This window comes from Panulirus ornatus, chromosome 38 (genome assembly GCF_036320965.1).
Source record: "Panulirus ornatus isolate Po-2019 chromosome 38, ASM3632096v1, whole genome shotgun sequence".
Classification (NCBI taxonomy): domain Eukaryota; kingdom Metazoa; phylum Arthropoda; class Malacostraca; order Decapoda; family Palinuridae; genus Panulirus; species Panulirus ornatus.
The window spans coordinates 2,771,015-2,795,009 of NC_092261.1; the positions used below are offsets into that span (position 1 = coordinate 2,771,015).

A 23,995-nucleotide genomic window follows, 5' to 3' on the forward strand; every position below is an offset into this window, starting at 1 on the left:
CAGAGAGTGCCTGAGAGTTCTCCTCGACGGCCGGCCTTCCCACTGTGTTTATGAAGAATAACGACCCTGTGGCACTTTTTTTTTCTGGTCCGTTTCATGTACATGTTTGACATTTATGGGTCGTTTTGGTATTAGTGATCATTTGGCTGTTAATAGCCGATAAATCCAACAACATACATACATACATCGCATTTGATTACGACGATTAATATTATTATTGTGGGAATGTAATTATGAGACTGGTGTATGGGAGGGACACTGTCCAATGGTTCTTTAAGCTTCTGATGGATATTAAATCCGGCAACACAGACACGGGTCATTAGCGCTTCTGTTTGCTCACAATAATGATTTTTTTTAATTACTTTTCGCTGTTGATATTGTGCAACACTGGGAGGGGAGCGCACCCCCCCCACGTACCCTACCCTTCCACAAACTAAAACATGTGAAGGAATGTTATTATGTGTCTCTTATTTGATCGTCAGGTTAGTTAGGTCAGTTATTGCATGATGAACTAGTCTGTAAGTGAAAGGCCAATTGGCAGTTACGGGAGCGAGAGTAAATGGAATTGTTATAGAGTTGGTTGCATATGCCTTTTTGTCCTCTGTCGTCCGGGGGTACGCTGGCTTGTAGGTACCGTCGTGGTCCGCCCTGGCCGTACCGTCGTGGTACAACCTGGCCGTACCGGCTCTAGAGGTTCATGATAACAAAGCAACCTATGACAGGTCCTTCCCCTCTCATCCAATCAGCTCACAGGAATAATGGTACTACGGACGAGTCGTCGCTTCTTTAGCGTTGAATCTTTGAGGCACGAGCACTCATCCAACCCAGCTGCTGGTATCGTACAAATACCGTTGCGTTAAGTGGACGGGGGGGGGGAGGTGAATATCAGGGCTAAAGGAATGAGGTGGTGGAGGGGCGGGTGTTGGCTGGCTGGCCTATCACAAGACGCGTCTCGTGTGGACGGAAGTCTCCGCTGGTTGCTGAGGGAGGGGCCTGGGGATGAGTGTGAGGGGAGGAGCTTTCCACTGAACCAACCCTTTGATGAGCAGCAGCAGCAGCACACGAGGAGCTGGTCATCACAGACCCACAGACGGAACACCTCTCCTCCTCCTCCTCCCTGCCAGCTGTTGTAGTCCTGAGCCACGAGAGAAAATGTATTCACAATGATGTCATGTTGAACATCAAAGAAGTCAGTCAAGCTGCTATGAATCTTAATATATATATATATATATATATATATATATATATATATATATATATATATATATATATATATATATATATATATATATATATATATATATATATATATATCCACGTGCTGTACGGTGCACAAGGATTTACCGTCAGTTTTGCTGTGGTGTGCCAGCCGTACACTAGAGAGTGGAGGTGACCCTACCGGCTGCCCCTGCCTCTCAGTGACCCCAGGTGGTCAGTACCAGGTGGATGACGTAAGCCGTGTTGACTGATGCTCCAAATTCGCAATGAATCGTCACGTGACGAGAAGCACTGACTGTGGATCATGGATTCTCGTGACGTTACTGTGAGGTTAGGTTAGAAGACTCGTAGAAAACGGGCTGAATTTTAGGGGTAACAGTCTTGTTAAAGGTCAGTCAGGGATGACTTAAATAAATTGGAACATGTCATTTTCCTCTCGCTAGCCTGTGGCCACCCTACGAATATCGTACCCAAGACCCAGGTGTGCATCAGAGGAAAAATCCTCCTGCTGGTCGTCACGGGGGTTGGAAACCTGCCTGCTCAGCCCAGCTAGACCTGCCAGCCATAGTGAAGCTGGCCTGACTGATTAAGACGCACTTGGGACGAGCCAGGAACTGTTCTTCTCCAAGACTGGTCATGGAAGCCATCGTTACTGAGATGTTAGGTCAGGTCATATGTAGAGGAACTGTAGGAAAACATGTCTCGGGCGAGTGTAGAACTCTCCCCTTCCTCCCTCCCGTCCGCGCCACACTTGTACGTAACCACAGCCACAACCTACTGACTTGGTACGCTACGTGTTTCCCTCTTGACGGTAATGACTGGTGTTGAAAAAGTAGAGAAAAATACTGTAACAGAAGCCCAGATGATTCATGTGGAGGAGAGGTGTGGTTTGCGAGGTAAGAAGTAATATAATGAGTTGAGATGTTTAGAATTGGTGGCGGGGGAAGAGATGATGGCCCCGCGTGAGGGCCGCAGGCGGGGAGGACGGGCCGACACACCTGTTGAAGTTCAGTGTGAAGACTGGACGCTGGACGTGTGTAGCTGACTGATGATACTGACTGAATTAACTGAGAGCAACGGATGAGAGGCACAACACATCCGATCCAACATGGGAATGGAAACCAAAGAATATGTGATAGATAGGTAGATGGTAGATGTAGCCGGGAAGATCTCTCTTCCCGTGGAGGGGAAGATGACCCCGCGTCTTGAGGTACTACACTCGAAGTCACGGGAGCTGAAGCGCTGTGGTGCCTCGCCCGCCTGTATGGACCTGTCATAGCCGGGGTTACTCCACTTGCCCGCTGGTTCTGACCCTTCCATGTTGCTATTACGACACGTACGAACCCCCTCCTGCTATCTCTGCTTCTCATCAAGATTCCTCTGTAATATTCAGGGGTAAAGAGAGAGTCAATCTTGATGGTAAGGCGTGTGACCAGGCAGCACTGATAGAATACATTGGTCCGTCCAGTCAGTCCGGACGAAGAATGCGAGTGGCGAGAGACTGATGCTCCAGCCTGGCGAGCCACACTGCCCTGCCTCCTGCTGCTGCTGGCGGGGGAGGCAGGCAGGAGGAAGGAAGACCAACCCTCCTGCCCCTGGCTGTCACCACACCCGCCCCAGGATGACTGACGTAAAGCTCTGTGGTTGTCTCTCATCTGTGGGAGGAGGAGGCGGCCCTCCTCCTCAGTGCCGGCCGTGTACTAATGAGGCACTCTTGTGGCCCCAAGTGAGGAAGGAGGAGGAGGAGGACACGCGAGTAATAAAGAAGGACCGAGCAGGAAGGTGCAAGGATATGGGTCTAGGTAGGGAAGGACTCTCTCTCTCTCTCTCTCTCTCTCTCTCTCTCTCTCTCTCTCTCTCTCTCTCTCTCTCTCTCTCTCTCTCTCTCTCTCTCTCTCTCTCTCTCTCTCTCTCTCTCTCTCTCTCTCTCTCTCTCTCTATGTATGTATATCAAGTAAGCGCAAAGACCTCTCGTAATCCTACGGGTTGCCAGGTGTTGGTATGTCGCCAGCATTAGAGAGAGAGAGAGAGAGAGAGAGAGAGAGAGAGAGAGAGAGAGAGAGAGAGAGAGAGAGAGAGCTGAAGAAGGGTGTCGGGATACCTGAAAGGTCAGGCGAGAGTGTGAAGGGAGAGTGTCAAGTGAGAGTTGAGAGTGGTAGGGGAAGGTGAGCGAATGAGAGTATGTGTCTGTTGGGAGTGGCTGGGTTGGTGAGTGTCTGTGTGAGAGACGAGCGAATGAAGGACCGCGAGGGAGAGAGAGAGAGAGAGTATGAATTATGGAAGAGGAGGTGAGGGAGTGTGTGGGTGAGAGTTATATTGACGTGGTTAACGTTGGGCTGGGATCATAAACCACACAACCTTGTTAGAGAGGCACGAGTCACTGCACGATCTTCCCAAAGATATATATATATATATATATATATATATATATATATATATATATATATATATATATATATATATATATAAGTTCACACATACAGATATGTAACATCATCGCTTCAGTGGACGAAGTTAGCAGTTTAAGTGTGATTATTGAGAACGCTGCATAGCAGTAGCAATCGCTATATCTAGCTCAAATGCTGGCGAAACGAAGCTAGCGGAACGCGGAGCTGGTAACCATTCCACGGGCGTAGGTTACCTTATGTGATACTAGGGTCATCATCTATAAAGAATTTTAGGATTTTGTTTGATTGTTAATTGTCATTTGTATCTTAATTACTGTTCAGATTCGTCTTTCTCATTGTGTTATTAATTTTATGGACCCTGGCTGAGTGACGCAGATGTTTGGGAAGTGGCTCTTCTTTGTCTGAATTACTTCAGGTGTTTTTTCCTCCAATCAGTGTGTCAGAGATTGTCAGGTGATGGATTCTGTACGTCCAGTGAGCTGGGAATCATGTATGATGATTCTGTACGTCCAGTGAGCTGGGAATCATGTATGATAATTCTGTACGTCCAGTGAGCTGGGAATCATCTACAGATATGTTCAGGATGGCGTCAGCGTCAACATTGGAAGCATTAGTCGTTATGTCAGGGTTATATAACCTTTTTTTCTGTCTCTTTTAAGGACAACGCTACGACCTGTACGCACGACCCTACGACACTACGACCCTTGGGGTATAGGGGCATGACCTTGAGACCTGACCCTCAAGAGTCGTACCGTTTTGCTCAAGATATTTCGAGGTGCTACAGATCAAGGGAATCATCAGTGGTGAGGTATTGTTGATCAGTCGTTCCTTTTACTTGTCACATTTTGTTACATTTGTAGACATGTTATGGATGTGTTTATCTGGATTTTGAACTCTTCGTCGTGGATGGTTTGGTCCAACGGGTCTTCAAGAGCGCTTATGATCCCCTCCTCTGGGCGACTACCACAGCTGATAGTGGATGGGAAATTTAGGTGCCAGTTCCTAGCCTCTCTCTCTCTCTCTCTCTCTCTCTCTCTCTCTCTCTCTCTCTCTCTCTCTCTCTCTCTCTCTCTCTCAGGCAGGTGGTATTCACGCATCTCTCCAATCTCAATCAAGAAGCCTCCAGCGGTCCCCACAGAATGGCTGAGCCTCGAGCTGTTTACGTAAGGGGCCGTGGATGTGTACTGGGAGGGGGGGGACGGGAGGAGATGGGAGTAGACTGGGAGGACTGGTAGGGGTGGCGGGAACGTGCTGGAGGAATGGGGAGTAGTTGGAAGTGTATTGAGGGAGCGGAGTAATGGTGTGAGTGTACTGGTAGAACTGGGAACGTGGCAGGAATGAATACGGGAGGTGATGGGAGTGAACTTGGGAGGTGGTGGAGTTTACTGGTGGGGTCAGTGTTGTAATGGAAGTGTACTGGGGATCTGTAGGGGTGGTGGTAGTCCAACAGGGGGACTAGAAAGGTGATGGTAGTGAACTGGGAGACTGGGGAGGTGATAGGAGTGTCATCTGTTAAATCATTGTTTTATATACCCATCCGATGGTAAACATTCCTCAGAGACAACACTGTCAGGCAGGTGAGGAGGGCCAGAGATTGTATAACCGTGCACTGAGAGCCATCAGCCCACGCGTGGGTGAGGCAGAAAGAAGAGACAGCAGCCTGGGCCAAAGGAGTGACACTTGATAGCCAGTGAAGTACCGGCTGAATTAAGAGTAAAAGACTCATTTTACAAGTTTATAAATTTCTTTTACACGTTCGAACGAAACCGAGTGGAAATTAAACCTAAGCCTTGTACTCAATAAGGGACGGGACACTATTGATATTCAATTCCTTCTACGGGAAACTGTTCACCTTTAAGTATACATACGACCTCTTAATATGTAATTGGATACCTCTCACGATGGGATCAGATATGCCTAGCCTATAGATGGGCGGCCCTCTCCTGGTATTAGGTGGGAATTCTGTATTGGTTCTCCAACGTCTATTGAAGCCTGGTGAATAGCTTTAGTGTCTGTCCCATGATAGGATGTGTGTGTGTGTGTGTGTGTGTGTGTGTGTGTGTGTGTGTGTGAGTGTGTGTGTTAGAGAGAGAGAGAGAGAGAGAGAGAGAGAGAGAGAGAGAGAGAGAGAGAGAGAGAGAGAGAGAGAGAGGGGGGGGGGTTATGGGTGTCTTTTTTTTCTTTTTTTCTCTTTTGCTTTAGTCCTTTCTGTATACCATTACTAACTGTGTCATACACCAACAGGTCGTCTGTTATCTATTCAGTCCTTCTCTCTTCTAGAAGCAGACATTCCCTGAGTCACCCCTCACCAGGAGGGGGACGAGCACAGAGTGTTTCCATGAGTTTAGATTCATGAGTCCTGTGATAACAGAACGCTTGAGTCTTTTCTTCATGTATGGTAGTATATAGGGGTATGGTGGGGAAGGGGTCTTGTGACGTCACGCTCTTCCTTGGGTTTGGTGCAGGGTCCTCCACTGTTTGTGCTCTGGGGTTCCGCCACTTGTCGGGGCCATGGACAAGGAAGGGTGTGTTGAGTTATCCCTCCCTCTGTTTTAGTTAGGGTTATAAAGAAAGCACAGTCGGGGGAATACTGTGAGAGATGAATAGGTAGGTGGTGCATCCGCGTGTGAGGTTCGTGGGAGTCAGTTACACGCGAGATTTCTGAAGGTGGGTCTCTTGAAGGCAGACCTGTGTTGCGTCCACGGCCAGAACTGATAACAGAGGTTATCCTCGAGAGAATAACAACAGCGATAAGAACAGTATCTTACGTAGAGATAGGTAGGGAAGTGGATAGTAAAGCGCTGGAGAGAGGGAAGGCAGTGCCATACCTGATGTCACCAGATGGGTCTGGCAGTCGAGACTCATCTCATCTTTTTACTTATAATCACATTGCCCACCTACACGCTCTTGCTTTCATCCAGGGCGTGTGTGTGGAAGCCACGTTTTGTCAGTATAGTTTCTGTATATGTGAACAGTTTTTCTGTATATATACACGTGTAGGATCTTCGCTCATGTATATATGTATCAATACTTACATTTTATGATTATATGTGTAAGACGCGCGAATACCTAGGAAGTGTACAGTAACACACACACACGCACCCGCCCGGCCGTGAGGGCACGTGTAATGGACGGATTAAATCGACGTAAAGCTGAACTGCCAATGAACTTGGACTTAGACAAGGGTGGTGTTAGGGTCGGCCGGCTCCCCAGATAATGGTGCAGCTCACATCACAAGAGCGACTCGTCACGTTCTAGAGGACTGCCAGGCGCTGGTGAAGGGCGTGACGTTCACTCCCCCTCACCGTTCTACATCACTACTGTTTATTTTTCCTGTTGCTAACTTCCCCGCTGCCGTGGCTGAGGCCGTATTACTAACGAAATTAGGGAGTTACTGACAGACAGTCTAGCTTTTCGACTTTAATTGGTGTATTAGACTAGAATTTTGCATATATCTAGTGGTACTACGAGGCGTGGTTTGGTTGAATCATCGACATTATTACTGCACACATGGCTAGTTCTAGTTCACTGAGCCATTAGAAATTCTTGACTCGGGTTTCCACGCCCCGCCACCACCACCGTGTTCTCTTGCTTCACTGTCTTAACTCAGAGCTTGAGGTGCAGCGGTGCAGGTGGAACACAGGCACCTGAGGACACGGGAGGAGAACACCTTCAGTGGGACACTGATGTTGGTTAGAACAACAGATAATAATATTTTCTCTCCCGTGAGCGTGCATCTGTGTGGGGCAGGGTTGCCGTATACCGCAAGCTGCCAGAAACAAAGATGACCACAGAGTTATGAATGAGGTATTGTAGTTGGGTTTGTTGTTGTAGAACACAGTGTGTCGCGGGGAGGAGGCCAGACACAGATGCTCGCTTGAGCGGAAAATCGATGTGAATATACAGCCCATTTTCTGAAGGTGAATTGTGAGTGTAGTGCGCAATGCGGAGTTGCGGTGTTAGGTAAATTATAAGTAGATTACGGGCGCCTTCCACCGCATTAAGGATTAAAGACGTGAAGGAATGAAAAAAAAAAGATAAATGGTTGCGAAAGCCATGATCTTATACAGGCTTGATGAGGGGAGGATTTTGAGGTATAGATCTTCGTCTTGTCTGTGTGCCCCCCTGATGGTAGCCGTGGAAACCACAGGTATCACGTGCACGCGAGGGATCATGACGTGTGCAGTGAGGCAGGTCAGGTGACGATGACACACAACAATTTATACCTTTGTGTCGTAAACCTTAACCACGACCCTTGAGCATGACCCCGCCGCCCCTCACGACCCGCCCTTGACTCCAAAGGAGGACAGGGCCGTCATACCTGTTGTGCTTAGGGGTCGTACCGTCGTGTAAAGGGTCATACCGTTGTATAAAGGGTCGTACCGTTGTGCTCATCGGTCGTACCGTCGTGTAAAGGGTCGTATCGTTGTGCTCATCGGTCGTACCGTCGTGTAAAGGGTCATACCGTTGTATAAAGGGTCGTACCGTTGTGCTCATCGGTCGTACCGTCGTGTAAAGGGTCGCACCGCCGTGCTGAGCGTCATGTAAGTCATGAATCAGGATTTGGTGAAGCGGATTTTACGGGTTAGTTTGACATGAAGAGGTGGAGACCATCAGTGACTGGCGTTGGAGGCATTAGGAGGAGGGTGGTGGTGGTGTTGGAACGATGGTGGTGGTGGTGGTGTTGGAGGACGATGGTAGTGGTGGTGGTGGTGTTGGAGGACGATGGTGGTGGTAGTGGTGGTGTTGGAGGACGATGGTAGTGGTGGTGGTGGTGTTGGAGGACGATGGTGGTGGTAGTGGTGGTGTTGGAGGACGATGGTGATGCTCGTTAAATCATATGTAAGATCGCATGGTGTTTACATGTGTTGTGCAGTCATGTATGGTCATGGTTGAGAATATTGTGAGCCACACCGACTCACACAGGAGCAGCGTCACCAACAGCTGCTTATATCTCATTAAACAAACAGCGAAAATTCTAATCAAAAAGTACAAAACAAACCAAAAAAATTCACAGACTGACTGCAAGATTAAAACTTAAGTGTCTTATTTACTCATATGTTGGTACATAGTTATTCTCTCTCTCTCTCTCTCTCTCTCTCTCTCTCTCTCTCTCTCTCTCTCTCTCTCTCTCTCTCTCTCTCTCTCTCTCTCTTATCTATCTATCTATCTGTCTCTGCGTTTCCAGTGACCCGGATTTCCAGTTCGTTTCGTATGCTCCAGTTTTCAGTGTCGCCCACTACCCATTCCTTCTTCCTGTGGTTGGCCACAGCTGTGTGCGAGGACGGTCCACCACAGTCCTCGCTGGTAGGCTGCCGGATCTCTTCCATCTCCACACATTTCCTCATATTTGCCGCTACATTAACTTCACCCACGTACTTAAATCTATTGAGCACGACGAGTACGACCCTTGAGCACGACGGTACGACCCTTGAGCACGACGGTACGACGCTTGAGCATGATTAAGCCTCCGACGATCGACCCTTGACAATTCGTAAACCGGAGGCTGACGTAGGACAGTGGTGGTAAAAAGGAAAGTAAAATGTCCTCCACATCTGTAGCCAACCTGTCCGGCATCAGTGAACGTGGCCAACATCTCCGGAACTTCGCCACATCATCAGACACTTGTCTCCACGCTTTCTCCCCCTTCTCTACTGTGCCACACTGGCACCTCCCTCCTGAGGCCCAACAAGGGACTGTGTAACGCTGTCGAGGTTTACATGACGACTGTGCATCAGCCATCTACTGACGTTGTAGTTCAGTATAGATTTGATGTACGTAACGTAAAGAATGAATTATGAAAATCTGTAGATGAAAGATTCAGAGTAAGTTGGTTGTAATGTAGGATAATGAATGACTTAGAATGAAAGATGTAGAATAAATAAGATAGGTTGTAGTGTTGTAACGCTTCAGGTGTTCAGCAATGTAGTTCTGATGTAGAAGGTTGTCATGTAAGGTTGTTGGAATACACAGTAACGCGATGTGAACTTTGCCAACGTGAGAGTTAGGAATGCTGAAGGTCGCACATGTAAATGTTGTAAATTGGAAAGATACAGATGTAAATGTCTGAACTGCAGGTGTTTCGGATTTAAAGGTTAAAGTTCAAAAGCTTTGTGGTGTAAACTGCTCCCATGTTCCACTGTATCTCACAGTTGCTTCGGACTTTATCTTCAGCATTTTCCTCCCCCGCTCTTCGTGATGGCTTATTCGTTGTCGTTGCTTTCCTGTATTTCATTTCTCTTTATCACTGAACCGGAAAATCAGTGCCAATTGTTCGTTCTTGTGTGGTGCACGGCTGGCTTGAGGAGCGCTTCAACTTTCGCTGTTGTTAAGCTTGCGTTCCGCCCGTCCAAACTCCTTCCTTGTTATATATGTTATCATTCGTAACATTTTTCCACCGTGGCAGCACCTCCTCAGTGCCACCGTGGCAGCACCTCCTCAGTGCCACCGTGGCAGCACCTCCTCAGTGCCACCGTGGCAGCACCTCCTCAGTGCCACCGTGGCAGCACCTCCTCAGTGCCACCGTGGCAGCATCTCCTCAGTGCCACCGTGGCTGCACCTCCTCAGTGCCACCGTGGCAGCATCTCCTCAGTGCCACCGTGGCAGCATCTCCTCAGTGCCACCGTGGCAGCACCTCCTCAGTGCCAGTGGGATGAGGTAAACAAGCCTGGTTAGCTCTCAGCTTTCCTCTACCATCACCACTGGTCGCCTGACTAGCCACTCAAACCACGTACCTAAACGAGGCTTCGAAACCTCACCCCTCATCGTTCTACAGGAGATGCCTTACGTGTCCGGACCGTCCAGTCGATAATCCTTACATAAGGCTGGTGGGTTTTGAGCCCTGTTGTAGCCTCTTCGTCCTCCCCTTATAAACAATTGCCCTTAAGTTTCCACCGAACGTGGAAAATACGGTAATGTTGCGTGTGATTCGGCAGGGGGTTCGAGATAGCCCGGGTTTGTCTCGTATACGAATTCATTGAGTTCCTTTTCAAGTTGTGTGGTAGTTGGGTCATTGTTTGCTACGGAGGCGGGGAAAAGAAAAAAAAATTCTCATTTAACGTAGTCTTTTTATGATACCACGAGAATAGTGTGATTTGTGCCGTCCTGTGGAAAACACCTGCGGTAAAATATATGACACAATTGTGGTGTTCGATGTGAGGCTTTGTCAACCTGCTGATGGTGTTTTGTGGGTCTCTCTCTCTCTCTCTCTCTCTCTCTCTCTCTCTCTCTCTCTCTCTCACACACACACACACACACCTCCAGCAGTACATAGCCGGCCTCATCAGCAACATGGAGCCCGTCGTACAGGAGGTCGCAGCCCCAGATTCGTATATATTAGTAGATTTTTTTCCCCTTGAGCGTGGACGGAGGGGAGTGTGTGTGCCTGAGGCTTCCTCTCCCGGTGTTCACGTTGGTAATTATGAGTGAATAGCCCGGTAGGCCTCCCCTCCCCCGGCACCACGTCATCTACATAAGTAATTCCACCTCGACCAAAACTCCTTCAGGCGGTGAATGGGTAGATCCAGATCCGTCTTACCCTCCCCTCTCCCCAACACCCCTCCTTCCCGGGGAGGAGGAGGAGGGGGGGGGGTCTCTCGGTCGGGGAGACGCATACGAAGATGGTAATTTCTCCCCAAAGTGGCTCTTCCAACTCATTTCACTCTCTCTCTCTCTCTCTCTCTCTCTCTCTCTCTCTCTCTCTCTCTCTCTCTCTCTCTCTCTCTCTCTCTCTCTCTCTCTCTGGTGTTGTTTTCTTCCGACCTCGTCATGAAAAACACAAGAGCGGCAGAGGTTGTAGGAGGAGGGACGAACACGACTGGGGAGTGTGGGGTGGGAGGGAGAGGGAGGGAGAGAGAGGGAGAGGGTAACAGGATCTTTTGATTCGCTCGCCCACATTTCTCCCCACATTCCCACACTAATTATATAACTACCCAATTTCCCCCTCCCTTTACAGACGTTAACTGCCTTACTTTTGTAGCGTGTGGAGACGTGCGGGCCGGGGGGGTATGCGGCGCGTTGGGGAGCCAGTTAACGTAGGACGTGATGGTGTCTGACGAGAGGTTACCTGCTGGAGGACAGGACTGCACTGGCATCTTGGATCATAATTGTATGGCTGGAGACGTGAGCGTCGAGCAGAGGGCTCCTCCCCCACCTACCTCTCCTCCCGGCACACGCGTAGCGGGAAGATCCCCCCAGACGGGACACCACGTGGCACAGACGGTGTGCTGACACGTGCACGTGACAGACAGGGACGACTACAAGAGGAGGTAGCCCGCGTTAACGGCAGGAACGAAGACGAGAGTGATGACCTCGCTCTGTGAGGAGGCGTTGTGACCCCGCGTGGACTGGCCTCACTGAGTGATTGTCTCGATGTGTTTTGAAGGTGTTGATGACGGTGGGTATGGCCAGTGGGAGAGAGGGAGTGAGTGGAGTGCCCCTGACCAGTGGGAGGGAGGGAAGGAAGTGCCCCGACCAGTGGGATGGAGGGAAGATACCCGCCATGTTAACTCAAGACCCTCAGCCCTTCCCGCCTGCCTCTAACCTGACCATTACGCCACATGACCCGGGTCTGGTGTGTGAGGCCCGCCTCCCCCACGCTGGTGGAGGCCGCCGGGATCCCGCCGTCAATAACACAGACAAGTCCTGAAGTGTGACGGCTTGGCCCCCCCCCCCCAGACCTCAGATGTTGGAGCTCCAGTGATGGAGATGAGGCGGTGGAGAGCTAGTGATGGAGGGCGAGTGAAGGGTTCAGGTTCTGGACGGGTATGGATGTAGTACACGACTGTTGACCAACGTGGGATGGGGCGAGGTGAGGTGAAGGGGGGGGGGGGGGACGAAGGATTTGTGGAGGGGGTGTTGGTGTTTGGGGGGGGGGGTTCTTGGGAGAGTGTTGACCAACGTGGGGTGGGTGAGGGAGGTGACTCTAAGAGATCAAACAGATCCAGCAGGTGAACCTCACGTCAGGGAGACTGGTGTGCACTGCCTCCGTATGTAGGGCTACGTGCAAACTATGTATGAAATTCCTCTCTGTATTATGCACAGGGTCATAGAAAATGGCAAGTTATTCCGTGGGTGAGTGGCCTTCATTCATCATGAATCATTCATGTGTCGTGTTAGTCTGCGTCGGGAGAGGAAAAGATTCTGGGTATGAACAGACGATCAGACATCATCGGAAGGTCTTGGGTCAGGTTAAGGTGTGTGTGTGTGTGTGTGTGTGTGTGTGTGTGTGTTGTGTGTGTGTGTGTGTGTGGAAGGTCTTGGGTCAGGTTAAGGTGTGTGTGTGTGTGTGTGTGTGTGGTTGGTGCTCCGGTCGAGAAACTTGCCCCAGCAACCAGACACGTCGCACTGGGTCATCCTGTCATGTGAAGGAACCATCTAATTACATAAGGAATGACCGTGCATAAGAATTATGGATAACTAATTATACTGAGAGAGAGAGAGAGAGAGAGAGAGAGAGAGAGAGAGAGAGAGAGAGAGAGAGAGAGAGAGAGAGAGAGAGAGTCACTAACTTGTTTAAGATTACTGATGAAGAGATTGTGGCAAGACACGGGTAGCACGTAGCGTTCACCGCAGGTCGAGGGTTACGAAGAACGACGATTCGTGTGAGTTACGTGTTGTCGAGTGTTATGCGTGAGCTGGAGGGAAGGTATGTGTGTGTGGAGTGAATGCCAGCGGCCCAGCGGGTGGGTGAGCCACAAAGAGTAGACTGATACCTGGGCCAAAGGAGTGAAACGTGAAAGCAGTGTGAGTGGTGGCTCACTGCTTAGCCTTCAGTCCTCCTCCCGATACCCAGGCGGGTAGTACCGGTCGAACCTCCCTGGTCGGTGGCTCCCTTCCACCTAGTGCTTGCCAGGGAGAGAGAGAGAGAGAGAGAGAGAGAGAGAGAGAGAGAGAGAGAGAGAGAGAGAGAGAGAGAGAGAGAGAGAGACTGGATGTTTCAGAAGTCTCAAGAACCCGAACTTTGTGATGAACTTGTCTCTAAATTGCCTTTTGGTACTAACGGAAAGGAAGAGTTTAAGATCATTTTTTTTTCTGTGATGTGTTGGTCTCACGGTAGAGTGTACACCGACGGTAGGAGTACACACACACACACACACACACACACACACACACACACACACACACACACACACACAATGAGGGCATTAGAGAGCCGATCACTGGAGCAGACAACAAACAAATTCATCAAACGCCCTCCGGCTCCTGCCGTTCTTGGTAATCCAAGTGTGGGAAGAAGGCCGCCAGGGCTGTGGGGGATGGAGTGGGGGGGGGGGGGTTGTCCCACGGGATGATCTTGGACCTAATACACTTGATCTTCCCTTGATCACACAGCCGTAGGTACACGTCAATGAATTATTTGATTAACTGCGAGACTAGAAAAGCTTATGTATACCAGTATTGATCCGCAAGGCTTATCCTGAATTAATCAGTGGTCGGGACAGGTGAGGCTTGCCTCCACACACACACGAATGTCTCATTTCCCCCAAACTATATTGAAGAAAAGTAATTGGTATAGGAGGTAGTTACTGCGTCACTTTAATGTAATCCATGGCGGGCTGGGGAAGATACAGTGAGGTCTTTCCTAAAACTGTGGAATTACCTTTTCCTCATGAGTGATGATGAAAGGATTTCTTCTGTTTAATTAACGAAGGTTTGTCGAGTTTGGTACTAATTAGACTTTCCTTTGTGTAAGTATTTACTGGTATAGATTACTGTCAGTGTTAAGGTTGAATTAACCTTCACTTCCAAAATATCACTTAAGGAAGGGAGAATTGCCTGTGGTTACATGACATGACAGTGAGCATATATATATATATATATATATATATATATATATATATATATATATATATATATATATATATATATATATATATATGTTCACCTGCTGTGACCTTGGTATGTAGATACGAGAGTGAACGACTGTGGCCCAAGTTGATAGATATGAGTGGCCAACTATTACCCTGATAGACAGATATGAGTGACCAACTATGATCCTGGTAAACAGACATGATAGTGACCAGCTAAGAGTGTGGTAGAAAAGTACGAGAGTGACCAGCTGTTATTTGGTAGACAGACGTGACACTGACCAGCTGTGATCCTGGTATATAGACAGTGACGACCAGCTGTTAGAGCACCATACGGCACAAGAGTGACTCAGTTGCATCAGACGCGGGGATCGAACCCTGGGGCTGGGATGCCAAGACGCACCCCTTACTGCAGTATGATAAACTGGCTGCCCTCCCACATCTCATGGCGCCTCCAACACCCTCTTTTTTTTCCTCTTATTTTACTCGTTTTTCCCTTCAATGTCCTCATCATATATATATATATATATATATATATATATATATATATATATATATATATATATATATATATATATATATATATATATATATATATATATATATATATACTTCACTTTAAATCCGTGGAAAGATAGATGTAGAGGATATTTCAACCCATCACGACAAGATATTGAAATTGGACCTCGGGCGAGAGATGTATGGCCAGCGGGCGTGACACATGTGGGCCGTCGGGTGTGTGGCTATGTTGCTTCTGGGGCACCTGACAGCAGCAGTGGCGCCTCACCTTAACCGGAGTATTACTTATCTTCATAACCTGGAATTGAGTCGATGAGAGAGAGAGAGAGAGAGAGAGAGAGAGAGAGAGAGAGAGAGAGAGAGAGAGAGAGAGAGAGAGAGAGAGAGTGGGGGGGGGGGGATGAGGAAGCGGATTTGAAGGAAGTGGAGGAATGACGTGTTGAGTCATCATTGAAATGAAAACATCTGGTCATGTGTTGAAGAATGGTGATCGTTGATGTAAAGGCGGAAAATGAATGTAGGAGATAACTCAGAGCCCTGAGGGACGCCGGTGTTGCTAAGGAGATGGGAAGAACTTCATCTGTCAGACAATACTTTAAATACTTACATACATCGGTTTTACTTGCAGATAGACATCGTCACTCCTGTTTACTCTGTACAGTATGTAGGATGTATAGTTTCGTATCGTAAGAGAATGTTGTGAATGTTGAGCTTCGTACATTGGCTGCGCATGTTGCTGAGAAATGTGCGCAAGTCCTGTATCCACATATAGTGCAGCGGGAACACATCATAAGGTTAGCAATGTTAGCTTATATCGTTAAATTTAGAAGGGTTAGTGTAAGTGCATCAGGAGATGTGGAAGGCAGGGTGAAAAATGATGAAATTGTTGCTCTTGCCTTTCAGGCTTCAGTATGAAAGATGACAGATTCTTTGAACTCCAGCCTGAAGGGTGGCTGGGGAAGGATGGCGTCTGGAAAATGGCCCTCGGCTTCGGGAAGATGATCCACTACAGATAAGTTATTTCTGTGATGAGTTAGACCAACTCTTGTGGGAGACGGGATTGCTTGTGGTGATGGTCGGGACGGCGGCTGAGAGGAGTGACCACAGCCTCGGTCGAGACTAGTGATGAGGGAAGGATGGTGTCACGAAATACAGTGAGGTCAAAATGAAAAGGATTTTTAGTTCGATAACACGACAGTTGAGGTACTTGAAGGTGCATATTTGTGTTCCATTTTACATCATCTACTTCTTGATAGTTTCTCTTAGCATACGTTACTCTCAACTGTAATTACATAATGTGGTTGGTATAATACTTGATCATCTCAGTTCGATGATGGAAATCTTGCAGTAGTGAGCAGTGTAATGGAGAGAGTTGGGAAGATAATACAGAGGGTTACGTCGAAGAATGTTACCAGATGTAAGATGGAGTCATGTTTTTGAAAGTGGTTCGTTATCTTTGGGAAAAGAACGTTTGTTCCTTAACTTCCTTCGGTTGTGAAGTTTTGACCGCTGACACACAGCATCATACAAGTGGGTTTCAACCAGCTCTTGCTTACGTGGAGACACATACGTCAAAACACGTCTGAACCACTGCAGCACACCTTGGTCAACCTTCATTCAGATCACACAAACACACTACCAAAAGCCATTTCACACATGATCATTCCGCCTCGTGCCACAGACTGCCCAAGCGTTTCATTTTCAGTACATCCAAACTCTTCATTCACATCCAGAACCCAAGACTTCCATCTTTACGACTGTCGGAACTTCTGAGCTCTCAGACATACCCATATTTGCCCTAATAGACTCTGACCTCCTTTTCCACACGCATGTCGACGCACCCAGAACCTCAGCCCCCTCGTCCAACCTGTACCTTATTTACTTCACCATTCATGGGTCCCTCTCCAACCTCGTTCACTCCCAGGCACCTAAATTATGCCACTCATCCTCCTCCCTTCCTACTCGCACACCTGCCTTACACTTCCAGCATTAACTCTTATAACAATTTCCTATCGGCTTCATATATCCGTAGCTTCTTTCTCTCCAGATCCATCAATTTAACATTTAAATCACTTTCTCGAAGTGTTTCTCACAGTCCACAAAGCAAGCACCTGATCCACACACTCAGTGGGTGATAACATAGTGATAGCACCATTAGGTGAGTGTTCTGACTCCCAGCAGGTCAGTGTGGCCTGATCTTCGACTTTTCTTCATATACTGTAAGCTACCAGCCACTCAGAGCACTTCCCTAGAAGCCCCAGCCGCTCAGATCACTTTCCTAGAAGCCACAGCCACTCAGATCACTTCCTTCACGAGGCCCGAGCCACCCAGATCACCCGAAGTGTACCGTAATGGACACCGGACAGGAAGTGCATGATGAGGTGGTCGGTGGGACCACTTGCCATGGTGGCTGCGTATTCCGCGTCTACGAAATAATAACTTGACGATGTAGATCCTAACCAGGTACTGACGTGACGATGCAGGCTGTGGGGCGACTCCTGTTAGGCATTCATGCTCTACAGGAATTAATCTTGACGAAATATTTGGTGGTAAAGTCACGTAAGTTTGTATGATCAGACGTGTCGGAGGAAGTCATCTTTCTGCTGGTGTCTGGCAGTATCAAGCAACCACCCGCATCCCACACTCTCCCCAGCCCGGCGTGTGTGATGGTCTTGCATTCACCACTTGTGTGGTGGGTATGTCGACATACAGCTGCGAGGGGCCAGCACCTGTGGTGAGGTCATCCTTGACGAAGGACCCAAGGTACCTCGTCGAGGCCCTGGTCAAGGGCGACCTCCTCTCGTGTGGTCATCCTTGACGCAGGATGCTCATAAGCTGTGACCAGGGTCAGCGGCGACTCCCTCTCATGAGGTCATCCTTGAAGGGAGAGCTGAAGTAGACGTGGAGATTGAGGATCCGTTGTTGCCGATTGGCGGGGAAGAATCCACCTCTGGCAAGGTGGTATTATGGCCCGTGGTCAAAAATTAGCACTGTTACGTTAAAACAATTCTCACTCCAAAGGAGCCATCATCCCCCTGCTACTGACTGTAGCGCAAACTAGAATGCAGAATCCCCATGATAGAGCTCTTGGGGTTGTATGATGACTGACATGTGATGCAGTATACTGGCTTGAAAATATTTCTTAAACAAGAACTGTTAATCTCTCTCTCTCTCTCTCTCTCTCTCTCTCTCTCTCTCTCTCTCTCTCTCTCTCTCTCTCTCTCTCTCTCTCTCTCTCTCGTGCCCCCCCCCCCCCCTCCTGTATTGCCACGCCAGCCTCAGATGTCTGGGAGAACCATCTTGCAAAACTGACATACTGGAAGCCGGAGGGTAGGGGGTGAGTGGGGGGAGGGCCTCCCCATGTGGGTAGGGGGAGCGATGGGGAGGAGTAGGGGGCTGCGGTAGGGGTGGGGAGGGAGGGAGAGAGAGGGGGGGGGCAGATATAATGTCTGATGAGGACGGGAGAGGGAGGAAGGGGAGGGGTTTGGAGAGACAAAGAGTAGGATTGGGAGAGAGACTAAGGGCAGAGGCAGTGAGAGACAAAATGAAGGAGACAGTGATAATGGAAGGGAAAGTTGGAGATAAGAGACAAAGGAGGAGATAGTGAGACACAGGAAAAGAGAGGATAATGAAAGACAAAAGAAGGAATAGTGAGAGAAAAGAGAGTGAAAGAGTGAGGAAGGAAGGGTTAGAGACTAAGGCAGAGGAGTGAGTCACAGTGGAGGAGGGAGTGAGAGACTGAGGGGAAAGGAGGAGAGAGATGTAGTTCAGTAGCGAGCCATCAGAGGGCCGGAGGAATGTACGGCAAGTTAGTGTGACAAAGGAATTTAGGAAGCGAGACGCTAAGGAGCCGGTGAAGAGGAAGCTAAGGGTTGGCAGAAGTGAGACATTAAGGGAGAATTAAGGGAAGGGAGAGAGAGAGAGAGAGAGAGAGAGAGAGAGAGAGAGAGAGAGAGAGAGAGAGAGAGAGAGAGAGAGAGAGAGAGAGGGGGGGGGGGGGCTCACTGGCAGGAGCATACATAGAGGGGAGGGGAGGGAGGTATTTTCCGTGTTTACATTCGTATATGCATGTGTCTACATGTATGAATGTGCATGTCGTAAACATGTATGTACGTCGCATGTTCTGTGTTTCTGTCTCCGCTCCCTTCACTGAAGTATGTGTATGACTATCATTTTATACATTTACTGGGGTACCTGATGAAGGAAAGGAAATTATGGCTTTCATGAAAAATGCTTCATATCACTAATGATACATTTATTATCATTTTATAAGCTGTAGTTAACGAGACGAAATCTGTAAGGCTTTTGATAACCACAGGACTGCCTTCAAGGCCAGCGTGTGTGAGTACATAGTACAGAACTGGCGGGGAGTTGTGTAGCCCTGGGGAGCCATCTGGTCATCTTCTCTAGCGTCACACAGCTTTTAATCTTTCTGAACACTCGACAACAGTCACCCGCATCATCGCTTACCTCAGGCTCTTCCTTCACTGTTCTGTTGCTGTAAAAATTATTTCTTTACAGCTTTTATTGAGCCATTCGTCATCCTCCTCCAACCTTTCCTCTCTGTACGCAGCTGAAAGTGTCTGTGTTCCAACTTTTTACCTTCAGACTTAACACAGCCAACCATAACTGTTGTGCCTCTGAATCTCCTTTTTCAAACTGATTTATTGTTTGGCTCTGTGTTGCCTCCACGAATTTATCTCTACTCCCGAGTCTGGCTTTATCTCAGCTCTGTATGTAGCCTCGTTAAGACACGATCAAACGCATGCATTTCATGATAACATACGCCTCGCGGTGCATCGTCTGATACTTTGAGTATGTACGTTAGTGTGTGTAAAGATAATAGTATCCAGTAATGGAGGTATACGTACACCAGCCCGGTCTGTGATCCTGCTGTGACATGCCGTAACAGGAACCTTCCATGTAAACACTGGTAAGAACTTTTGTCTCTCTCTCTCTCTCTCTCTCTCTCTCTCTCTCTCTCTCTCTCTCTCTCTCTCTCTCTCTCTCTCTCTCTCTCTCTCTCTCTCTCCCCACGAGGACTTGAAGTCTCGCAGTCTCCTTGTTTATCGCAGTTGGAATCCTGAGTTAGTGGATGTTATCGCAGGTGAGCAGCGTCGGGCGTCTCGCTGCCTCCCACCGCGGACGGTTCCCCTCCCTCACCTCGGTGCAGAGTTGTCCTGCTTCATTGCAGTTCTTGGCCGGGACGTAAACGATCAACACTGATATGCAGTGCTTTCCTCCAGCTGTTCCTCCCATCACCTACTGTTTCGACCATGGCCCGGTATTATTAACAGGGTCATTCCCTTTCCCCCCTTTTCTTTCCTCCCTTTCCCACGATCGTGTACGCCTCCGGGCAGATCAAGTCAGGTCTTATCTCTTATCAGGTTTGTCTCCACCAATATCAGGTTTATTTCCCCCTAACTTGATTCTGGAGCTCCGGCGCTTTTCCACGTACCACCACGTACTGAACGACTCCCTCTGCTTCATTGTCCTCAGATCTGTGTTCAGTCGTTGTCCTATTTCTGATCATCAGCCCCAGATTTTGTTCCTGTTGCCTTCCTGCGCTTCTCGACAGCCTTAATCCTGTGTTGTCTTCATCACCTGTTCTTCGTCTGTCTCAGGTACGTTGCGTGTCATCACCCCTGTTTGTTATTGTCTATTTGTACAGTAGATGGTTTACCATCGTCATCTTTTACTCGCCCGTCGTCCATGAATAACCTGCCATGGTAACTCAGCTGTCGTCTTAATTCTGATGTCATGGTTGTTGAACTCTTCTGAACCGTCTCTGTTAGTTCTGTGTTGGGGTGACCCAACTTGAGAGGGATATTCTAGTCTTGGCCGAATATGCGATGTGAAACTTTACTGTCATTGTATTGTGATTGTGATATTTGCCAGCAGACGGTTCGTGCCCCAAATTGTTCTCTTGACGTGCGACTCTGGCGACGGGTTGGGGATGCTGTGTGTTATGAATGACTGAATGACGGTTTAGTGTGTTTTTTCTTGGCTACATAATGTGTTTGGAGGGGAGGGAGACCAGTGTATTAAGTAATGCGTGTTGGGCCCGTGTGTGTGTGATGTGTGCCGATGTGTGTGTAATGTGAGTGTACATGGACCAATGTGTCCTTGATGTATGTTTGAGAATAGAGGCCTGTGTGTGTGTATATGTGTGTGTGTGTATGTGTGTGTGTGTGTGTGTGTGTGTGTGTGTGTGTGTGTGTGTGTGTGTGCCCATGTGTCTTGTATGTGCGCGAGGGCTGGTGTGTATGTAATAACTATGTGTTTGTAGTTACCTATTTGTACTGTATGGGAAGGGAGTTCTGAACTGTAGGGGCGCTACAACCTTCATCAACTTTTGTGTGCTATTTTCAGTAATACTTTCATCTCCTCGCTTCTCCCATCCAGCCAGTACTGTCATGCGATTAAAGGATTTCATTACGTCTTTTCAAACATTTTCTTTACTTAGTTTGTGAGGCATCTGGTTGCTGTATCAGGCATCTGGTTGCTGTATCAGACATCTGGTTGCTGTATCAGGCATCTGGCTGGTGTATCAGGCATCAGGTTGCTGTATCAGGCATCTGGTTGCTGTATCAGGCATCTGGCTGGTGTATCAGACATCTGGCTACTGTATCAGACATCTGGTTGCTGTATCCGGCATCTGGCTGCTGTATCAGACATCTGGCTGCTGTATCAGACATCTGGCTGCTGTATCAGGCATCTGGCTGCTGTATCCAGGCATCTTTCATACTCTGATACTCTTCTTTCTTCAAGGATAAGTAAGTTTGGACCGTTAAACCTCTCGCTATGGAACTCAACTTCTCTTACGTGTGGCACCATCTTTGTTCCCCTTCCTTTGCACCTTCTCCATCATTTCTATGTGGTTTTAAGTGCGGTGCCCAGATGTGAGGAGCATAATTCAGACTTGGCTTAACGTAGGATGTGAACAATGTGCTGAATATTAACTTATACTTGAACGCAGTTTTAACATTTCCCAGCCCAGACAGTTGGCCTCCCTAACTCTTCTGCTAATGTGGGACTATGGCGACAGGTTAGGGACGATGTCCGCTCCCAAGTCCCTCTCACTCATAGATTCCTGCACCTTATTTCTTGCGGCATAATATTCGTATTGCGGCCTTATTTCACTGTGTGTGTGTGTGTGTGTGTGTGTGTGTGTGTGTGTGTGTGTGTGTGTGTACGCGGGCTGGTGTGTACATAATGCGTGTGCGTTTTCCCGTGTGTGCGTGTTTTCCCGTGTGTACGTGTATATGTGCGTGGGCCTGTGTACGTATTGTGTGGGCATAGGTTCATGTATACGTATTACGTGTGCGCGTGCGTGGCCTTACGTGTAATAGTGTGTGTGTGCCTGTGGGCTGGTGTGTACGAATGTGGGCGTATGTGCTGACTGGTGTGTACGTAATGTGGGTGTGTGAGCCAGTGTGTACGTATTATGTGTATGTATTGACTTGTGTACGCGTTGTGAGTGCGTGGGCCGGTGTCCACGATATGTGTGCGTGGGTCATATGTACGTAGTGTGTATATACTGATGGTGTGTACGTACTGTGTGTATGTCATGTCTGTGCATGGGCCAATGTGTACATGTATATGTATTGGCTGATGTGTACGTAATGTGTGTTTAAGTGGGCCAGTGTGTACATAATGTGTGTGTGCGTGGGCCGATGTATACATCTGTGTGCGTGGGCTGGTGTGTGCATTTGTGCGCGGGCCGGTGTGCACGCTATGTGCGTGGTTCGTGTGTACGTAATGTGTTAGCGCCTGAGTGCCTGCATATATACAGTGTGAGTGTGTGTGTGCGTATGTCTGTGTATGTAACTAGTGTGTGCGTGCGTGTGTACATGGGGACGGCCGGGTGCATGAGAAGTCTGGCGCTGGTCTGGTGATGATGGTGCAGATGATGCTGCCTTCTGACTCACTCTAGCCCGCTCTCTCTCTCTCTCTCTCTCTCTCTCTCTCTCTCTCTCTCTCTCTCTCTCTCTCTCTCACTCACTCACTCTCTTTCTCTCTTCCTCTCTCCCTCTTCTTTCTCATATATATATATATATATATATATATATATATATATATATATATATATATATATATATATATATATATATATATATATATATATAATATACACAATGTGTGTTTCTCTTTTGTGTCCCTGTTCTATCATAAAGTGAACTTACCTTATCATCTTGACACGGTGTCTCCATTATTGTCCATGAAATAAGCGACAGATCTTTGTCATACATTCTCACGTCCATAATTATGACACACTGGGTAATATTACACGTTTCCTGTACATGCCACAGATCGGAGGAAAATATAAGTTTCACACAGAATTCTCGTACAATTCCTATGCACTCTATTATAAGGACTTCTCACTGAATTGTTTCCTCTCTAGTTTTGGCTTTCACACTAACCACACGTTAATCTTGTTGCTTTTCCTTCTCTCTCGTCACACATTACACTGGTGTTAGCCACCACAGGTGAGCAGTGGAGGGTGTGACGTGGTATCGGCTCCACGTGCAACCTTGCAGGCAGCCTAGCCTTCGGGTAGGTCAACTTTATCCCCAGTACTGACACAAGAGCAACTCACCACCACCTGGCTGCCCAGCCTCCCCTCGCAACCTGCACTCTACCTTTCTCAGGGCTTATCACTTTCCTGTCCCCCCCAGTTGCAAAAAATAAAATCAATAAATCGGGTACATGTCGCGAGCCGACAGAGCGAGAAGGCACCGCAGCTCTATGCGTCCAGGAGCGCGCGCTCATACATCCCCTCTCACCGACCCAGCGCGACTGAGAGCTCTTCCAGGGGAAACTTACAAAGAACCCGGCGGCCCCCGGGATCCCCTCTGCGCAAGCGCGGTTCCTGGGCGCCACGTTCGGATGGTTTTCCCCATGATCGATACTGTCATCTCGCCTTTATGTTGCTCAAGCATAACCACTTATAGGCCCGCATGTTGAGGGTGTGGAATTATCCCAGATATGTGAGTTGGCGAGAATATGGCTCGAGTTTAGATATAGTGGAGAACGATTGTG

The 23,995-nt window shown here is 48.2% G+C and overlaps 1 protein-coding gene across 5 annotated transcripts in view; it reads right to left on the reverse strand.

Moving 5' to 3' along the window:
* The window catches only part of LOC139760795 (uncharacterized), a 229,208-nt gene extending 205,469 nt beyond the window's left edge, over positions 1 to 23,739 (reverse strand). For 3 of the 5 annotated variants that reach the window (XM_071684403.1, XM_071684404.1, XM_071684400.1), the window contains exon 1: positions 23,553 to 23,739. The gene's annotated coding sequence lies outside the window, so the exon portion shown is untranslated. The remainder of the gene's footprint in view (positions 1 to 23,552) is intronic. The other 2 variants (XM_071684401.1, XM_071684402.1) reach the window with 2 other exon arrangements.
* Positions 23,740 to 23,995: the final 256 nt, after the last annotated feature.